The 19,655-nt window shown below is 32.5% G+C and overlaps 1 long non-coding RNA gene across 1 annotated transcript in view; it reads right to left on the reverse strand.

The window, feature by feature from the left end:
- The window catches only part of LOC128549475 (uncharacterized), a 38,117-nt gene that overhangs the window by 15,642 nt on the left and 2,820 nt on the right, over nucleotides 1-19,655 (reverse strand). The window contains exon 2 of the long non-coding RNA XR_008367738.1: nucleotides 14,085-14,211. This is a non-coding gene — a long non-coding RNA (uncharacterized LOC128549475). The remainder of the gene's footprint in view (nucleotides 1-14,084; nucleotides 14,212-19,655) is intronic.

Genomic DNA, 19,655 nt, shown 5'->3' on the forward strand with positions numbered 1-19,655 from the left:
AAGGTCGGCGTGCTTACCTATTTCTTTCAGATTGTAATTTGATAAATGTCATCAATATGTGATACAATGATCCAAATAATTTATTATAATATGTATGTCTGAAAGACAACAAATGGTATAAATTCTACAGGGTTACTACCCGGTTCAGATTACTTATTATTTGAAACTCGTTGAGAACGGCTATCGCGGTGAATTTAAATGTTTCTTTATGGTAATTATACAATGCCACGTAATTGTATACAACATTACCAGCTTATCTCTATCTATTGTTTTATGCTTTTGTTCATAATTACAAACATTTCAATAATTCAGTAATTCATGTATGACAATGTGTCGGTTTTAACTGTACAAGGAAAACAAACAGTTTGCAAATATAGAATTGTTAGTGAGTAAACAGCGGCTCTGCTGATATAAACCATGAATAAATAAATATTTTGCTGTTTTGCCAATAGCGTTATCATTAAATTTATCTAAAGGACACAATCTTAGCCGCACCATGAGAAAACCAATATAGTGTATTTGCGACCAGCATGGACCCAGACCAGCCTGATCAATGCTGTTCGCTTACGGTTTCTCTAATTGCAACAGGCATTTTAAGGGATAGAATTATGCTTTTATTTAGACATCAGATACTATTCTGCAAGCAAAAATGGCATTCTATCAGATTTGTATGAGAAATAGGTATAAGTTCTGCAGTGGGGATTATTTCTTCTCACAAGTAGGTGCCTTTGCTTTCGAAAAATTTGAAACTATAGATATAAATTTACTTTTATGCAGCTTATTGCATGGCTCATTTGTTTTCACAGAGTTAATTTTTAGCATATCAATCTGAAAAGCGATTGAGCGCAGGTTGGTTATCAAAAACTAAGCTGACCTGCGGGTTAGAATTTGCATGCGTATTTTGTCGCATAAAACATGTATACAACTTGTTTTCTTAATTCGTGCACTGAAATATCCTCTTTTATCAATCCCCTGTCACTAAAGTACAAAATGGATGAGCGATGCACCGCCTTCTGTCAAACCACATCTTTCCGAACATCGAACACGCGGCTATTCCATTTCCATTTACAGAAATTTTACTTTACCTACTAAGCTTGCTGACTGCATAACTGTTGTTTCTTTTTCTCCAAATTGTGTAAATTTGAAACAAATATTATAAGACGACAACTGGATATGCGGAATAAAAATGTATAACTATTTAGCAAAGACCATTTAAAAATAACTTATTGAGCAACATAATCCTGCTTTTATAAAACACACAGCCTGATTATTTCGAGCAAACAGTAACTTTTATTGGGAGGAGGATCGTTCACCTTTTATTGGGTTTAACGCAATAGTTTCAACAACTACGGTTATGTAATTCTGACACATGTTTAGGTTCTGCATTTTAATTGAGTTGTTCTCTATATGACAGATATAGGAAGAATTCATACATGCAAAGTTGTTTCCTGTCAAATAACCAATAAAACTTGCCACATATTTATTTATAAACAGAATAGAATTTATAAGAATATCCTTTGCAAACATGGTATGCAACGAACCAAAATAATAGAAGCCTGCAAGATCTTTCACGCCGTCTAACGCTGGCTTATGCAGAAAATTATTATATGGATATTGAATGGACTTCATGATCCTACATGACAAGGAAATATAACTGGGTTGCAATGAATTAACTGAGCTAATTAAACAGGGCGGAATGGCTGTTTAAACGATTGAGGTTACAGTTTAATTACTTATTCAATAGAATAATTGTATGCAAAGGACCATTAAACAGGCAGTTAATATGTACTAATACTTTCAAGGTGTCTGTTATCAATAACCTACTGTGCAGTAACTTACGCAAATGTTTTTGGAACTTTTGCAAATAGAGTTTATTTTCATATTTGTAACCCCTCGAAAAGATATTTTCAGTATTATAATACAAGGATTTTATAATATTATCTCTTATTTTGAACGATAAAACAAATTTTAAAAGCAGCGTGACTGTTGATACATCGTAATAGCGTTTAAAACCAAATGCCTTCAAGGTCACCTGAAATATGATACATGTGATTTAGGTACCCATGATGCCCGTTGTAAAATAATTATGTAAATCACCAATTTATATGAACATATTATCTCTCATTGAATTCGTTTTGAACTTATATATCGTATGACTTAAGCTTTGTACCAGTGTTATATCCTTTCAAATTTGTTACAATAATTATCTGATTTCTGTTGGATTATATTTTCTACAACCGTGTTATAACAATGAGATATATCTATGATATCTGAAAAATGTAGAATAATTATAATACGAGATAAAGTACTACTGTAGTGTTATACTACTTGGCAAAATGTCCTATTCAAAAAAATATATCAATTTGTGACATTGTATTAATTTATAAATGTAATTTTGTACAGGTTACATATAGAAATATAATTTTGATATTGCACATGCTCAAGAATATTACGAAAGTAGCAATCAAGTAGCAGAATAATGAAATAAGTTCCCAAAAAGTACCTTTTATAGTATCATAAAGACATCTGCAGAATTTAAATTCTCGTTTAATCAATTAATTATATAAATCAATTTGATTTGTCCATGTATAAGACACTCCAGCTACAAACAAACACATTTTTCGTCCCGAGGAGTTGGCTTTAAGCGAATTTTAATGTGTATGTTAATGAATATGTAAGTAGCAAACTTAGAAAGAAATTGACTTACAGTTTCTTCAATTATATAAATTTAAACAAAGATAAATAACATAGTTGTCAAACCCTGGTGTACTGATAGTACAAAACAGTCTGTTTACTTGCATTGCTGATATCAGAATGAAACTATAACAATAATCATATCAATGTCTACCATGTTCACGAGTGTTTCATGCAATATAAATGTCGTTGGCATTTCGTTATATTATCTAGTACACGACACATTTCAGTAAGTGATGGTGTTCCTTTCTTTGTATTTTGTTTCGAATTTTACATTTATACAGTGAACGTTTTACAATCACGAAAGCAATCTGGACTATATGGTAATTTATCACTCCAGGAATAGGTTTGCATGGTGTTTACAGATGGAAACAAAAATCCTCATGTTTATAATCATCATGCAGATCTATTGCTCAAACAATAACTATTACATAGACATCAGATTTAAATGTTTGAAATTTAGGCCTTCATAACTTACTTGACGTGATTTATACAAACGTTGCATGGTTGAATAACTTAAATTTCATCTTTGTAATCATTGGGTGGAAATATTTTGTTAATTACCGTTTTTAGGCGATATAAAGTCAGCTGTAGTTAAAATGGCGATATTTGTTAACTTATTGACTCATGTTCACTGGTGAAGGACTTTATTATCAACCATTTTTTTACAAGATAATATAACGCCCAGTCGGTGACATATAAATTACATTTAATCCTACCTCCATACAAAATAAAGGCAAAAATCAAGGGGTATGATAAATTTTGCTTTATCAGGTTCGTGACTTGATGAAGCTTGGTGGCTTTCTTTTTGATTTTTTTTAAATAACTGATAAAAGACATATTAATGAAATTATTTTTAAAAGCACGCTTTAATTAGACCATGGTTCAAATATATAGCTATGCATACCGTATTTGCAATTACCACAAACAAAGTTTTAACAACGGAAACGATCGGAGAAACGGAAAATGACCCATGTATAGCGCTTGTCCATGATTTTAGCATTCTGCACTTAATTCAAAGAATATATTGCATCTGGAATAGAGTGTTATTGAATAAAATCATTGAGGGAACGGTTTGCCTATTTCTGCTGTCAAGCGGCGTTTTGGCTTGTGTATACGTTTGCATGTTGAATGTGATCAATCCGATTTGCAACTGAACTTCGGACAAAACTTCACTTGGCAACAAATTAAAACTATTCATTCATGTTTATCATAACAGACAGGCCGTGCACAAAACAAAACAAGGTAAGCCTTTGTTTTTCAGCTTTTATTTTATAATATTTTGGATTTTATAGACCTGTTTGTGTAATGGTGGTGCGTATTAATTTTTGAATTTTTATGCAAGACTCGGAACTAGTTGGTAGTAAATTTTGAATTTTGATTCAAGAATTTTTTTTAGATCACGGTAGAGTAAATAGAACATTAGGTTACTGTCTTATAAATTGAGCCTCGACTTTTATATTTTCTCCGACTCACTTAATAAATTTAAATCAATAAGACAGTAATCTAATATTCTCTGTTCCTCAGTTTTTAGCCTGACACGTTTAAATATCTGTATTATGAATATAGCAGAAAACTGCAGAAAAAAATACACGATGACGATAAGGCTTCTATATCTTTTTTATTCAAACCGATGTCGATCACTAATTTAAATATTTGTTAATCTGATTTTTTATCATTTCCTAAATGCAACGTTTACCTTTTTATGATCACGTATTTCTGTCAGATTTAAATGTTTGCCCTACCATTGTTAGATATCTGCGCTATACACTAAATTATTTTGGGTAATCCCCACAGTTTCCCATTAGTAATCTACCACGTCATCAAAGTTTATAAACGTTTTGTCAGATCATATCAGTTGTTACTTGACATGCACGCAAAGTGTATATTATAGAATATGCGTTTAAAGATTTCAGACTTATATTTATTGTGAATTGTTATATTTGCTTTATTTGACAGAGGTTTAGCCATATGGTAATTTGACTTTATCGTCCAAGGACTAATTCAAAATAGGGGCAGATGTCTTCTTGGGAGACACAGTGGCCGTTTGGGGCGACAAGAATCCAAAACGATTAACAAGAATGGTTCAAAATAAAGAACATAAAGTTTATTCCGATGCATATTTTTGTTTTGCACAAGAACTTGAGCTTGTAAATGTATTAATGTAATTCAATGTCGAACTGATAATTGATTTGTCGTAGGCATTGTTTAGATAATTGTAAGGAAAATGTGTCTGTGAACATACTGAATCCTCATCCTAGAGAAAATCTAAGCTTTTATAACTTTACTCTTGCCAATTAGGATTATGTGCAAAATATGATTAGATAATATCTAATTTTACAAACTGCAGCGATTACATTGCAATATGTTTGGACATTTCTTTAGTGATGTCATTTAAATGAAAAGAATATTAGCAATACTGTCAATTGACCCGCTCATTATTTTAGAAATCAATCAGTTATTATCCGATGTAGTATATTTATTGCACACGTAATGCATTTGAGAAGTCCCTTTAAATAAGAAGGCAATGGAACTAGACGAGAGAAAGCCGCAGGCACATACACCACCGCGTCGTGGCTTTGTTGCTGGTCAGTGAGACAGGCTCGGAAAACGTACGGCGACTAAAGATCTGTTGAAGAACTGACTTTCGTAAATGCAGTTTTGTTAACTGTGTCTGCTGAAAGTTTTAGTTTTTGGTTAGGGATAATACACTAGAAGAAAGTTATATATTATTCGGATCTGAAACATATGTAATAGGGTTAATTGATATATGCCCTATCAATAAAACAGTTTCTTAATTGAATATCATCCAAAACAGATCGATAGAAGTGTTACGAATGTAACCTGAGCTATATTAATCTATTTCCATTGATTGAGATTCTAAACGTTCCAATCCATTGTTGAGTTTTTTTGTTTGTTTTTTTTTTCGTTTTTTTTTTCAGATATTCACGTATTCACAACACTAAAAACTTTCACTTTGTATGAGCATGTTTAATTCTAACATCATTGTTTAAACCATAGATATTTCGAATTTCTTATGCTTTTACAAAATAATATTCAAACAGGTATTCATTTATAACTACAAATGTAATTAATAGCTGTGTTAAAACATTTTAAACTTTGTAAACGATCGTTACAGCGTATGTACTCTATTTAGCGTATCGGTTTTATGTAAAAAGCACATGACCTGAGCATGATTTGTTTCTCAATTAAATATAGTATTACATTTAAAGAGAATTCCTATAGTTTTTTTCCTTTCATAGAATTTTTTTAAATTCACATATATGTTAGGAAAATTTGTGCTGAAAACAATGAACAAATAAAAACAATAGGTCACCAGGCTTGTTTTTGTGAAAAATTGTTTTGAACACACCCACTGTTGCTGAAACTGCTAGCGATTTCTCAACATTTTCATAATTTCCTGCTTTCTTGTAAATACCAACCAAAATGTACATCAAGACAGCACAATAAGTTTTTTCTTTTTTACAGATTTTATTATTTACTTATTTGATATCATAGTCATATTTGTAATACTCTATCCTTACAATAATGGGTACAAATAAAAAAAAATATTGTTTCATATTTACTTTTGTGAACTTTTTCAGTGAAAAATGCCCATAGTGAAGAATATTTTTTTAAATTTTGAAAAAAACTCTTTCATAGAATTTTTTCCTATTTTTCTTATGTATAGACAATTGTATTGTGAGCATAAAAATGGCTAAAAATGTATGGGTCACCAGGCTAATTTTTATGTTAAGACCGCTAGCATACAACACCTGTTCGGACGGAAAATGCGCGAAACCGGCCAAACTGATTACATGTATGTCTGCTAGAACTTAAAAAAGGTTTTAAAAATTCTTAATTCTTTCTATAATTGAATACTAAATAATCTGAAAGGTGATAATGTCTTATCAGTACTAAGTCAATTACCTTACATTGTATGAACAACAATGTCTTTGTACTAAAATGCGATGTGAAAACACAACCACAAAAATAGCAAGATACCTGTCAGGCATGATACTTATCAATACAACATAAACCAGTATCAACATTTGATTACTGATAAAACTTATCAAAAATGTTATTTCATTCAAGATTAGTCATATTTAAGACTGTCTGTAACATGTTCCAACAAATTTTGACTTCAGTTCAGTTTTCCATAGAATGTGTCGGCTGCGCAGAAAGATGCGCATAAAAAACTGTCGGAATTTCCTTTAAAAGCACAGAAAGTCACAAATTTACTTTCAATATAAATTACGCCAATAGCAAACGATTTCATTAAGTATATGAAAGAAAATACATACACGTTTCGAAATGGAGCTTAAGGTTCTATGGAATGGAATGTTTCTTTTAAAATTTAGTTGTCGCTTTTAATTGATTTCATTTAAATGACACAATTTGTTGTAAATAATATTATTGCACACATCATGTTTAATTTATTTCTATGTATTTTGTGCTCAGTTGTCATAGATTTATTCCGAGCGAGCAAGTACAAATCATCTGTATTTTTCAAGAAGTTTTGATATCAAATGTATAATTCACTTATCTTTCAAGGTGTAGCAAGCCGTGAAAAAGTGACATGTGGACATCAAATTAGACTAGCTCTTAACATCGAATAAGTGCATATTTTGCAAACAGAACTTAAACGTTGAACTTTTAATACTACAAAATGCTAGAAAAAAGATAGACTCCTGCGAAATTGTTTTAAAGGTCTACGAAACACCTGTTTCATTGAATACCGGTGGTATGCTTGAATACCATATATGGAAATAGTTTGTTTGCTATGTGCGTCATTAAATAAATAGTCCACTTTTAAAGAGTCGTTCGCACTGAATAATGATGAAAATGTAGCTTCTTATATCTTGGTATATTGAAATATTATGCGGAATGTAAAAAAAATGGATGATGGTAACTGATGTTATAGGGAAGATAGTTGGGTGCAACGTTGCTTATTATGGCCATTTTCAAATAAAAATGGGCAGTTTGTTTTGTAATATCTATTTTCCTGTTTTCGTTGATAATTTACTACTTAAATCTAGACCCAATGTTTAAAATTGTTCAAATTTCAATAGAAAAACGTGGTTTCTTGAATTAGATAGATGTTACCATGGAAACGAAGTCCGTGACCTGTATATCTTAACACATTATTCAAACACGTTGACACTTTGCAGAACGATTTTTTCAATAAAAACGTCAGACTGAGGGTACTGCTGTAAATTTTTTAAGCTGTGGAATTTGAAATGGAAATAATACGAAAATATTACTTACGTTAGAAATAAGATGTTTCGAAGGTACGTTAACAAGAAAGAACACCCAAGTTTAATTTAAAAGTTATTAACACATTCGCCGCATTGCCTCTTCAGAAAACAGCGGGTTAGAATATGATACCTACCCTCCTCACCTAGAAGACTTCCCTTGCCATCTCAAGCAACATTTGAATAATAAAAAATCTGATTATTACGGTAACTGCCTGTCTGTTAATAACTTAGATACGTAATTGTAAAGGGCTAAAAAGGGCCAGAACAATCTAGCCAAATTCGGGTTTTTGCCAAGAAAGGGTTATGCATTGTCACATCAAAGACAAAGTAGAAATTCATTACTATCTAGCTCTTTGATGATGCAAATATATACAAATTGTTATGGTAGATTTTTTGTCAATTTCAAAGAGACTCAACAAGAAGCCTTTATACAGAACGGAACCTGTTTTCTTTATCCATCCGTGTAAGTCAGATAGATATTTGGGTTGCTAGTAGTTGCCACACCCGTTGCTAGCAACCATACACAAATATGTACTTCTTATATGCTAGGTGGCATTCAGGGTCAAGCTATCTAATAATGGAGCCGTGTCAGTTTGAAAACTTTAATAAATTGATTATGATTGAGTATTGGTTATGTATAATTTAAAACTTAAAACGTTAAATGAGTGTTGTCATTGAAAACACTTTAGATATAGGATTTCTATTCAAATCAATTTAAACTGTAGAATAGAAGACGATAATAACGTTTTATTAAATTTTAATAATAAAATAGATTTAAAAACGACTTGTTTAGGGGAATTTATTTGGTTTAAAGTAAATATAATTTTTTTACGACAATAATTTATGGTGTGTCATCACCCCAAGTATTGAATGCATACAAAGAGGACAAAAGACTATACAAAATCATCTAGACCAAGTATCATTCCGTATTTGATTGCAATGGAAAAGACCTATGCATACATAAATAAGGATCGTTTTGAGCGATGTGTCGCATTCAATTAAATCTATTTAAATTTCAAATGGAACATTGAACACCTGCACATTGAATGATGGTAGTGTCAATTTGACTGAATCTATTCATGTGAGCAAAGGACGATAATAAAGTGTCAGTAACACCTACTTAAAGGCTCGTCTCAACTTAGTGACTTACAGTTCACAGCATAAGCTTTATAAATCTAAGTTTACAAATACAGATAAATTATACAGTTGTACTATAAAATGGCAGGCTGTCGATTTAGGCCTTTTTCTGAATTAATGTGTTAAACAAATATATATGCAAACTTGTTCAGTCAATTTCTTTCAGTAAAGTTTTACAACTTTACAACGAAACTATTATATGAACTTAAATACATGTCTCATGCAAATAGCATACTGTTACGTCTATTCCGCTATTTAGACATTAAAACACATTTAATAAGGTAAAGTATAAAGGTGCACTTAAACTTCCTTGCTATTGGGCTAGCTTTTATAACAACATGATAGACTGTTTGCCTTAGGTGGAAGAGGTCTCGGGTTCGATTCCCCGCCCGGCTTGAAGTATTTTCAGACTGTTACATTTGGCACCCGATGTAAACAGCTCACAAGTAGATACGAATGGCCAACTTGGAACGTCCCACAGAGGTCAAAACTCTGGAATTCGAGGACGAATTCTAAAATGGAGGATTGGGGGAGGGGTGTAGTAGGGTAAAGTATAAGGGTGCATTTATACTAACTTCCTATTGAGCTAGGTTTTATAGCGGCGTTGTGTAGTGTCTGCCTTAGGTGTGAGAGATCCCGGGTCCGATTTCCGGTCAGGCCTGAAGTATTTTCAGTTTATTACATATATTTTAGCCTAATATATATCAGTGTCACTTTGTCTCTAGATACTAGTATTTCCCAACAATTTTATACAAAAACATGTTGATTTACCATCATGACAACATAAACAATACAGTTACAGTTATTCTGTGGAGCGTCTCTATGCGAAATATTACTGAATACACTTTATGAGCAAACTTACTCAGAGTTCAAGCACCGACAACAATAGAAAACCTAGCTGAGAATATAAGAAATAATAAAATATTAATATACGACCCTTTTATTTATGATATATAACTCATGACAAAATATTTTCTATATAGACATAAAGTGCCAGGTTGTATTAAAAGTGATAGTGTAGGTCTACAGTTTGAATATACTTTAAACACCACCATATATATCATACAAAATGAAATCTAGCTAAAACGGAACATCCGTAGCTATGAGGTTACGGCCACTTGCCGCATTAGATAGAAAATAAAAGACAGTTTTGTTATTATTCGCATTCCGATAACAAAATAGTTCCTGACCGTAAAATAAATAGCTGCGTCGTATTCGAGATTAAGTTTTAAAGGAACTAACCGACATATTTTATTTAAAGTGAGTACTCCAAAAGTTTCTAGTGGTCCAAATTAAATGACTTAAGATTTTTGCAAGATATTGTTCTAAGTAATCAAAAATGTTGTGCAGAGGGTAGTAAACTGTTGCAACGCTTTTGAAATAATGCAGGAAATTTACATTCTTAATTCATTTCTATCCATATTTGACTTGAATTTTACTCACTCTCTCAGTTTTAGTGTCATATACACATTCTATGCAAAACTTGATCGAAATTAACATGCTGAAAAATTTGTTGTTTTGAAAGATTTATTTCGAATGACGCCATTTTATGTAAATAACCTATAATATTAGTGCCCTAATCTTGTTACACGAAAATGTAATTAATTTTCTTTTCTCTACAAATACATGGGGAACGTAAATTTTGTTTAGAAATAAACATAATATTATAACAGCTATGTATTTTTAATTCGGCTTTCAAAAATTCATATCACTGGATTAATTCAAACTACTTCATTTTAGAATTTATTATAGTAAATACTTATTCCACATATTATTGAAAGTAGCGTAAGCAGGAAAAAGGTTGTAACACCTGTAAATGTCAAGTAACTGCAAGTTTTGCAAACATAACGTAAAAGTAAACTACTACACACTTAAGAACAAAATACAGACTAACAAGAGACCGGTCTTTACATTACAATGTCATTGAAACATCCGTTTTGTTGAATAGAATAATAGCTTGATAACCATATTATGGAGATATCTTATTTAAACAAAACAGTCTTCTTTGAAAGTAAATTTTGTCGTTAAAGGTCTGTTTGTTCAAAACTCTGTACAAATTATTATGCCGTCAACTTTGCACGCAAGGAGAAAGTAATATCTTTGTTCAAAATATCTGTAAAATATAGTCAACCACTATTCTAACCTTTTATTTCATCTCTACCAAATTTTGACACAATCGAATGAAACTGGCGACATTGTTTAATGGTTATCTAAATCTTGACTTGGCCTTCATGAATATTCCGATACTTCCGTAAGTTAGATTTCGATGTCCGAACCTAAATAGCGATATAACTAAAAATATGCATTTCCTATTGACATTTTGTCCGATGTGCAGATAACTAAGAGGACAAAACGTTGCCTCCCTCGGGCTGTGGGCTCGAGGCGGACGAAATGCTGCATTGATTGAATTTTCTGGTTCTACATTTAAAGTAATACACTAGTAACTATCAATATCATATCTACATGTCATTAAAACAGTTTGGAAAATGTCAAATAAAATCTTTAAAACATCTTAGCCAGAAAGACAAATTACTTGTTTGTCACCAGCGTTTCCAAATAATAACAGGAAATCCAGGCCTAAAGACCTGCATGGTAATTACAGATGAAAACAAAATTCCTCATATGTTTATAAACATCATGCAGATCTATTCCTCAAACAACAACTATTACATAGATATCAGATTTAAATGTTTGAAATTTGGGTCTATATAACTTACTTGACGTGATTTATACAAATGCTGCATAGTAGAATAGCTATAATTTTAGCTTTATAATAATTGGGTGGACATATTTTGTTAATTGGTAAGGTACATTTTTAACAACGATTTTTTAAAAGATAATATAACGCCGAGTCTGTACCATACATATAACATTTTATCCTACTTTCATGCAAAGGAAATGCAAAACTCAAGGAGTATGATAAATTTTGGTGGACTTCTTTTTGAATTTCTTGTTTTTTGAAAATAATGGACATATTTATGCAATTATTCTTATATAAACGCACTTTTATTAGGTACGTGGGACCTTGGTACAGATATATAGCGTATGCACACAGTATTTGAAATAACCACAAACAAATTATTTAAAGAATGATTTTTAGATCAGACGGTAGGATAAATAAAACCTCAAATTTTATATTTTCTCCGACTATATTTTGTTTGTTTGTTTTGGTTTAAACCCCTTTAATCAACAGTATTTCAGTCATGTAACGGCGGGCAATTAACCTAACCAGTGTTCTTGGATTTTGTACCAGTACAAACCAACTTTCCCACATGTATCAGAGGTGGAGGATTAATGATTTTAGACACAATGTCGTTTATCAAATACTCACGGGAACATGCCTCGCCCGATGATCGAACTCACGACCCCGCGATCCGTAGACCAACGTTCTCAACTACTGAGATAAGCTGGCAGGCTTTTTAAATTTATAAGACAGTAACCTAATATTCTCTATTTCTGGTTTTTAAGCCCCACACGTTTAAATATCTGTATTATGAGTATAGTAGAAAACTGCAGAAAAAATACACAATGAAGATAAGGCTTTTATATCTCTTTTTTTTCAACCCAATGTCGATCACTGATTTAAATATTTGTCAATCTGATTTAAATCATTTCCTAAATGCTACGTTTACCTTTACCAAATTGTGGGTTTTTATTACTCAAAATAATTTAGTGTTTTGTGCACATCTAACAATAGTAAAGCAAATATTTCAATCTGACTGAAATACGTGATCATCATAAGTCTTATTATGATCACGTATTTCAGTCAGATTGAAATATTTGCTTTACTATTGTTAGATATGCACAAATCACTAAATTATTTTGAGTAATAAAAACCCACAATTTGGTATTCTACCACGTCATCAAAGTTTAAAACGTTTTGTCAGATCATTTCAGTTGTAACTTGATATGTTCTATTTGTTTTATTTGACAGAGGTTTAATCATAGGGTAGTTTGACTACTATCTGGGGATTAATTCAAATAGGGTAGATATCTTGGGAGACACAGTGGCTGTTTGCGTTACAAGAATCCACAACGATTATACAATGGTTCAAAGTAAAGGACATATAGTTTATGCTGATGCATAATCTTGTTTTGCACAAGAACTTGAGCTTGTAAATGTATGTATGTAATTGATTGTAGAACTTCATTGCATAACTGATTTGTCGTTAACATTGTTTAGATAATTATAAGGAAAATGTATCTGTTAACATACTGATTACATAATCCCGAATTAGTGAAACTTGGTGCTGGTCGACATGTGACAAGTAATGTCACATGCAGGGAAAAAAACAATTTAATGGCCAACATTACACTCATCAAGGGACAGAAGTATGCTTTTATTTAGACATCAGATATTATTCTGCAAGCAAGAATTAGAATTTTATCAATTTGTATGAGAAATAGGTATAAGCTTTGCAATGTTCTCACAAATGGGTGCCTATGCTTTCGAAAAAGTTGAAAGTTATCGATGTAAATGTATTTTTATGCCACTTACCGTATGGTTCATTTGTTTAGACGGAGTTATTTTTGAACGTTTCAACCTGAAAAGCGCACGAGCGCAGGTTGTGTATCAAGGATAACATACTGAAGGCCACGCACTCGCACGATCCTAATTCCTAGCTATCAACATTTTCCGTGTGAACAAGGATAGCATGCTAAAGGTCAAGCATACGCACGATTCTAATCCCAAGCTATTATCGTGTAAGCAAGGATAACATACTGAAAGTCACACATACGCACGATCAAAATCCCTGGCTATCAACATGTAAACAAGGATAACATACTGAAAGGCACGCATACGCAAGATCCTAATTCCTAGCTGTCAACGTGTAAACAAGGATAACATACCGAAAGTCATGCATACGCACGATCCAAATCCTTGGCTAACAACATGTAAACAAGAATAACATAATGAAAGGCACGCATACGCACGATCCTATTTCCTAGCTATCAACGTGTAAACAAGGATAACATATTGAAGGTCATACATACGCACGATTCCTGGCTATCAACATTTTCCAGCAGCACGAGGCCATGGCCGTGGACCCCTGATATGAAACTCCGCTCCATATATTAAAAAGGCAGCCTGATGGGACTATCACATCCGTTGGGCTTCAGCCTAAAATTTAACACAAGGTTATATGAAAACCTTTTGAAACATGTTACACAGCTATTTCTTATTATAGTAACTCTCCCTTCAGATATCCTTTTAAATAAGTAGTTTTTCTAAATCTAAGTTACAGAGATTTATATACAGGCAATTCAAAAAGGCAGTTTGTGTGTATTGATACTTTCACGGTGTCCGTTCTTCGTTACCTACTGTGAAGTGCACTTACGCATATACTTAGGACATATATCTAGTTTTGGAGTTTTTTCAAGATGCTCTAGATTGCATAAAAATAATTGTTAAACTTTCACACAGGTCATAGCAACACTCAAAATATCATTTCTCAAAATATCATTTTCAGTATTTTTATACAAGGATTTTACAATACATAATACAATGTATTATCCCTTATTTTGAACCATAAAACAAATTTTAAAACGTAAAGAGCGTAATTGTTGATATATCGTATTGCCGGTATTGGCATTTTAAACCAAACTCATTTATCTCTAAAATCTTCATTGACGATCTGTAAACTTTGTAAGGCCTTCTGAAATACAATACATTTTATTGAGGTACCCGTGATGTCGTTGAAATATTATAAAGAACATAATTATCTATCAGTAAATTGGTTTTCAAGTACTAAAGGCACATTAAAGATTTGATTTCAATTGTCGTAATCATTTGATTTATGTCGAAATTAATTTTCTACAGCCTTGCAATAACAATAAGATATCTGAAAATAGCATAATATTACGTCTATGAAGTTAAATGTCCTAATCAAAAGCTTGAAAATGTAAATTTACTGATTTTTTTAACTACTCTTCTATCAATTTGTTTATCAGATCTAAATGTTTGATATTTGGGCCTACATATCTTACTTGGCGTGATGAATACAAATGCTGCGTGGTTCAATAACTGTAATTTTACCGTTTAACTGATAATATCATGGGGTGGCCGTATTTTATTATTTGCTGTTTTTAGGCGAGAAAAAAAAAATAGCTGCAGTTAAAATTGCGTTATTTGTTTACTTTTTAAAATCATCTAATTCAACGCATCTTTGGTATTAACTGCTTACCCCTAATACTTTATTTAGATCGCTCAATTTGAATTCAGCAAAGTCAAGGAAATTTATGTTTAATATATACACGCTTTCCTTATGTACGTTATTGTGTACGTTTTGTCGTATAAAAATTTTGAGCATCAATGAGCAATGAATTATATATTCTCCAGATGTATTTTTCTTTAAGAGTGGCAAGCGCAAATCAAGGCCATACGTTCAAGTCTCATGATATATTAATTTTCGTGCCGGTCGTAACTGTGATATCCATAGCGCAATTCATTATTTAGCTGGAACAATTGCCTCAATTTGATTGGCTGTCGCGCTTATACTCCATATTCCTCTGTCCCATTTAAGCTAATGTCTAGGTTATGGGTACAATGTCATTCTTAAGCTTGTCCTGGCCGTAACTTTAACATGAACGGAGCAATGAGTTTTTAGCAGCAATGTCATCCTAAATGACACGAAGTGTCGCTCATACCAACAGACCGTTGTCCAAGGACAAGGTCACATTCAGTGATGAAAGGTCACCCTGGAGCCAGTCCGCCTCAAACCTTTTGTAATACTTATTGTTTCGCCTCAATGAAATAGAATGTCAAGAGCACAATTAAGCGATAAAATGTCAAAGTTAAAAGTAGATTTCCCCGGACAAAATACAGCCAAATTCGCATCCGCCAAAAATAGAAACTGTAGTAGAAAGATATGCATACGGGTGGGTTGCTTCGAAGTCTTTATATTGAATTTGGCTACGGCCAAGGTCGCATTAGAATTGCGTGACAATAGTTTCAGTTATGTAATATTCACTTTTAAACAGACCCAGCTGATCTATCTCCGCCAATAACATTGCCATTTAGGTGTTGTGCCACATAGAAAATGTGTTTCCTTTAAGGGATTAGTCTCTGTGTAAAATCTGACGATAGTAGAAAGGCGATAATAAGTAAGATATAATCAACAAACGGGTTTGCTTGCAATACAATAGTAAATAGCATTTTTATCATATCTAGTCCCTGTTGAAATGACCCGGTGCTCCCAAAAAAAATCAAATCTCCATCTTAATTATTAAGGAAAGCACCCATCTGAAGTTTTTTTTTACTATATTTTGCTTGGTTTCATTTTATGTTTCCGAGGGATCTCGTTACAGCGCTGATGAGAGTAAAATTTTAAGTTGAAAGAACGTAACAGGATCAGATCTCAGGTAAAGTCTGTCTAGTTACGAGCTACCAGTGCTTGCGACAAAACGGCAATTACCACAGCGGATCTAGTTGCTTATTTTACACTTTTCATTTTATTTGAACGCTATTAGAATAATTTCTGTATGCCATGCTACCTCCGGAGACAATAAGTAATTATATTCAATGTAAAAATTAAATATTGCGAAAAGGATAAAGTTAAACATAATTATATCAATGGTGCTACGTTCACTGTCGTTAAATGCCATACCTTACTTTCATTAAAGGCACTTGTTTCCTGATAGATATTTCATTAACAGGAAGGGCTAGAGACTTGGGACCGGTCTTTTCTAACTAAATCATAGACAAAATAGATGAAATAGTGATGGACAATTTGTGTAATTTTCTGAAGGATTTATTTTTCAACTGCCTAGGAAGGGAACCAGGCTCGAATCTATGGATTCCGGCATTCAAAAGATTATACATATCACATGAATCGGGCTCATATTTTAGTACATGGGTTTTATTTTGAACACATTTCGATGTACACAGGAATTTTATCAGTCTGGTCATATATTTTCTATCCAGATACGAAACTCGTGCTTATGCTTTAAAGGATCTGCTTACCTCAACATTTACAATATATTATATTTATTATCTAACATAATTAAATTTTAATTATGTTAGATAATAAATATAATATATTACTACTTATTGTCGCGTTGACAAAGAAATGTATAACGTTTATACAAATACAGTTATAGCGTTAGAAGGTCATTATGTTTGTTGGTATATCGCATTTCAACACGATTTTTCATTACATTATATAAAGATTTAAAAAAACAACACATTTACGAAAAAGCCTCAAGACGCAAATAAAACGATTTCTATAATATCGCTATTCAGATCAGAAAACTGACGACATATAAGGAGCGTATTGGTTATTACTGACATTGATATTTTTCCTTTACGCTTTAATCTTCATGATATAGATATTTTGAAGGTATTGACATTTTATTTATGATGGCTGATATAAGACATCAAGCCAAGTCGAAACAACGAACGAAATGAATTTGTCTTGGACACCAAGGCCAACTTTGCGCATACTAAAGGCCATTTTCATGTCAGATATAAGCTTTATTGATGCTTCATTGTCTACGAATGATTTTAAGCTAAAAGTTGAAATGAAGCTGTCTTGTAAAATGAAAGTGAAAGTAGCTATTTCCTGATGTCTTACCTACGCCATATCAGCCTTTTCATCACGTGTGTCAGTCACGTGACCATGGTTTCACTGCATTATGGTCAACCCAATATTTTTGGTATCTTTTGATTGCCTAAATACAGACCTCCAAGACTAGAGTAGTCTCGCAGGTGGGAAAGGCTAGAAATGTTGATAAAGATATGTTATAAATTTTTATTTCTACATAGGAAATAGCAGCGGAGGCATTAAATACCTTCTTTTTTCCGATAACATGCTCAAAAAATTTAGGGTAGGTAAATCGGATTTTTTTATTATTATTATTTATTTATTTATTTTTATTTACTTTTTTATTTAAATAAGACTTTTCGGAAATTATTTTTGTGTCAAAAAATGAATACAAATAAGGGGGTTATGCCTTAAATGCATTAGTAAGTTGATTTCTAACATCACTGCCAAGTTTAAGGCATAAAAAATCAGTCTTGCAACTTTTTGTTAAAATGCTGAAGAAAAGATATTCTCCAAGGCAATAAAAAAACATTTAAGGCTGGGCCAAAAAACTTAGGGTAGGTCGAAATACCGGAAACAAACATTATTTTTACACCATTCTTCCTACGTAAGAGCGTAGCAGAAAATAAAGAGGATAGAATTTTATCATGAAAAATCCCATGTGCCTGAGGAGGGAATTCACACCCCGGCCGCTCGGGTGGAAGATCAATGCTCTAATCACTAAGCGGAAGAGTCGACCCCCTGACGCAGTTGACAGAGGCTGGTTTTAATCTTCAAAAAAGTCATCATATATGACGACGTGAATGCCATATTGGCAAAGAAAGTGCCATTTTAGGCACAAGATAAAGTTCGTACGAGTAACGAATTAACTGCTTGACAAAAAAAATGAAAAGTAGAGACTTTTACTATGAAAAAGTCCCACGTGCCTGAGGCGAGATTTGAACTCAGCTCGCACGGGAGGAAGTCTAATGCTCTAACCACTGAGCCAATGAGTCGACACTCTGACGTAGTTGTCAGACTACTGGCTAGGCGTAAGCGACGGTAAGACTGCCCCTCTTCAAAGGAATCATCATATGTGATGTGAATGCCATATTGGCACACACAGTGCCATTTTAGGCACTAGATAAAGTCTGTTTCCCAGACGAACCCCATCTTAACAGAAATCGAAGAAGATAGACTTATGTTATATAAAATTCCATGTGATTTGAACCCGGATCGCATGGGTGAAAATTCAATACCCTAATCACTCAGCCAAAGAGTCGACTGAGTCAAATTCCAGAGACCTTTGGAAACCTGATTTCCGTGATCTTGCATGTAGAACCAGTGACCAATATTCGAAATATTGCAATATAAACTTTTGACAATAAGATTTAATAAGAAATGAGCAAAATAAATATGAATGTGGTATTTTAAAATATTTCAAATTCTAGGTGAACTCGACTTTTAATGTAAATAGGTGAATATAAGGAACCTTCTCTACAAAACTAGTTTAGCATTTTTAATAATTTTTAATTATCCTCTGTATTGGATAGTACAGCTAAAACTAACGCCTTCGCATCATGACTTTAAAAGGCAACACACTGTTCATATTGTTCAAGCCATCATTTTACGTAGAAATAGAGACTATCATGTTAATGCAATTGCAAAGAAAAATGTACTCTCCAGAGATTTGATGAATATTCAGTTTCAATTTTCGTGTATTTTCTAACTTTCTCAGATATCCAGTGTACTTCAAACAATTTTTATGAGTCCTTCTTGTTTAATCTGACGAATTCAGTGTATAATGTCATCTTGATATTCATTATATTGTTCTATTTTATAGATTCAATGTTTGAGAAAATGACGAAATATCTCACTGTTACTGACATAAATGACGATAACACCCACAATAATAATGGGGTTTAATATCCATTTTTTCAACTTAAATATTTTTAGATGGATGTCTATAAGTACTATTTTAACTGCAGAATTTCAAGTAATTAGCTTCAAGGCACCATTGATCATGCTAACCGATAATACCTTT

Source organism: Mercenaria mercenaria, chromosome 16 (genome assembly GCF_021730395.1).
Source record: "Mercenaria mercenaria strain notata chromosome 16, MADL_Memer_1, whole genome shotgun sequence".
Lineage (NCBI taxonomy): Eukaryota > Metazoa > Mollusca > Bivalvia > Venerida > Veneridae > Mercenaria > Mercenaria mercenaria.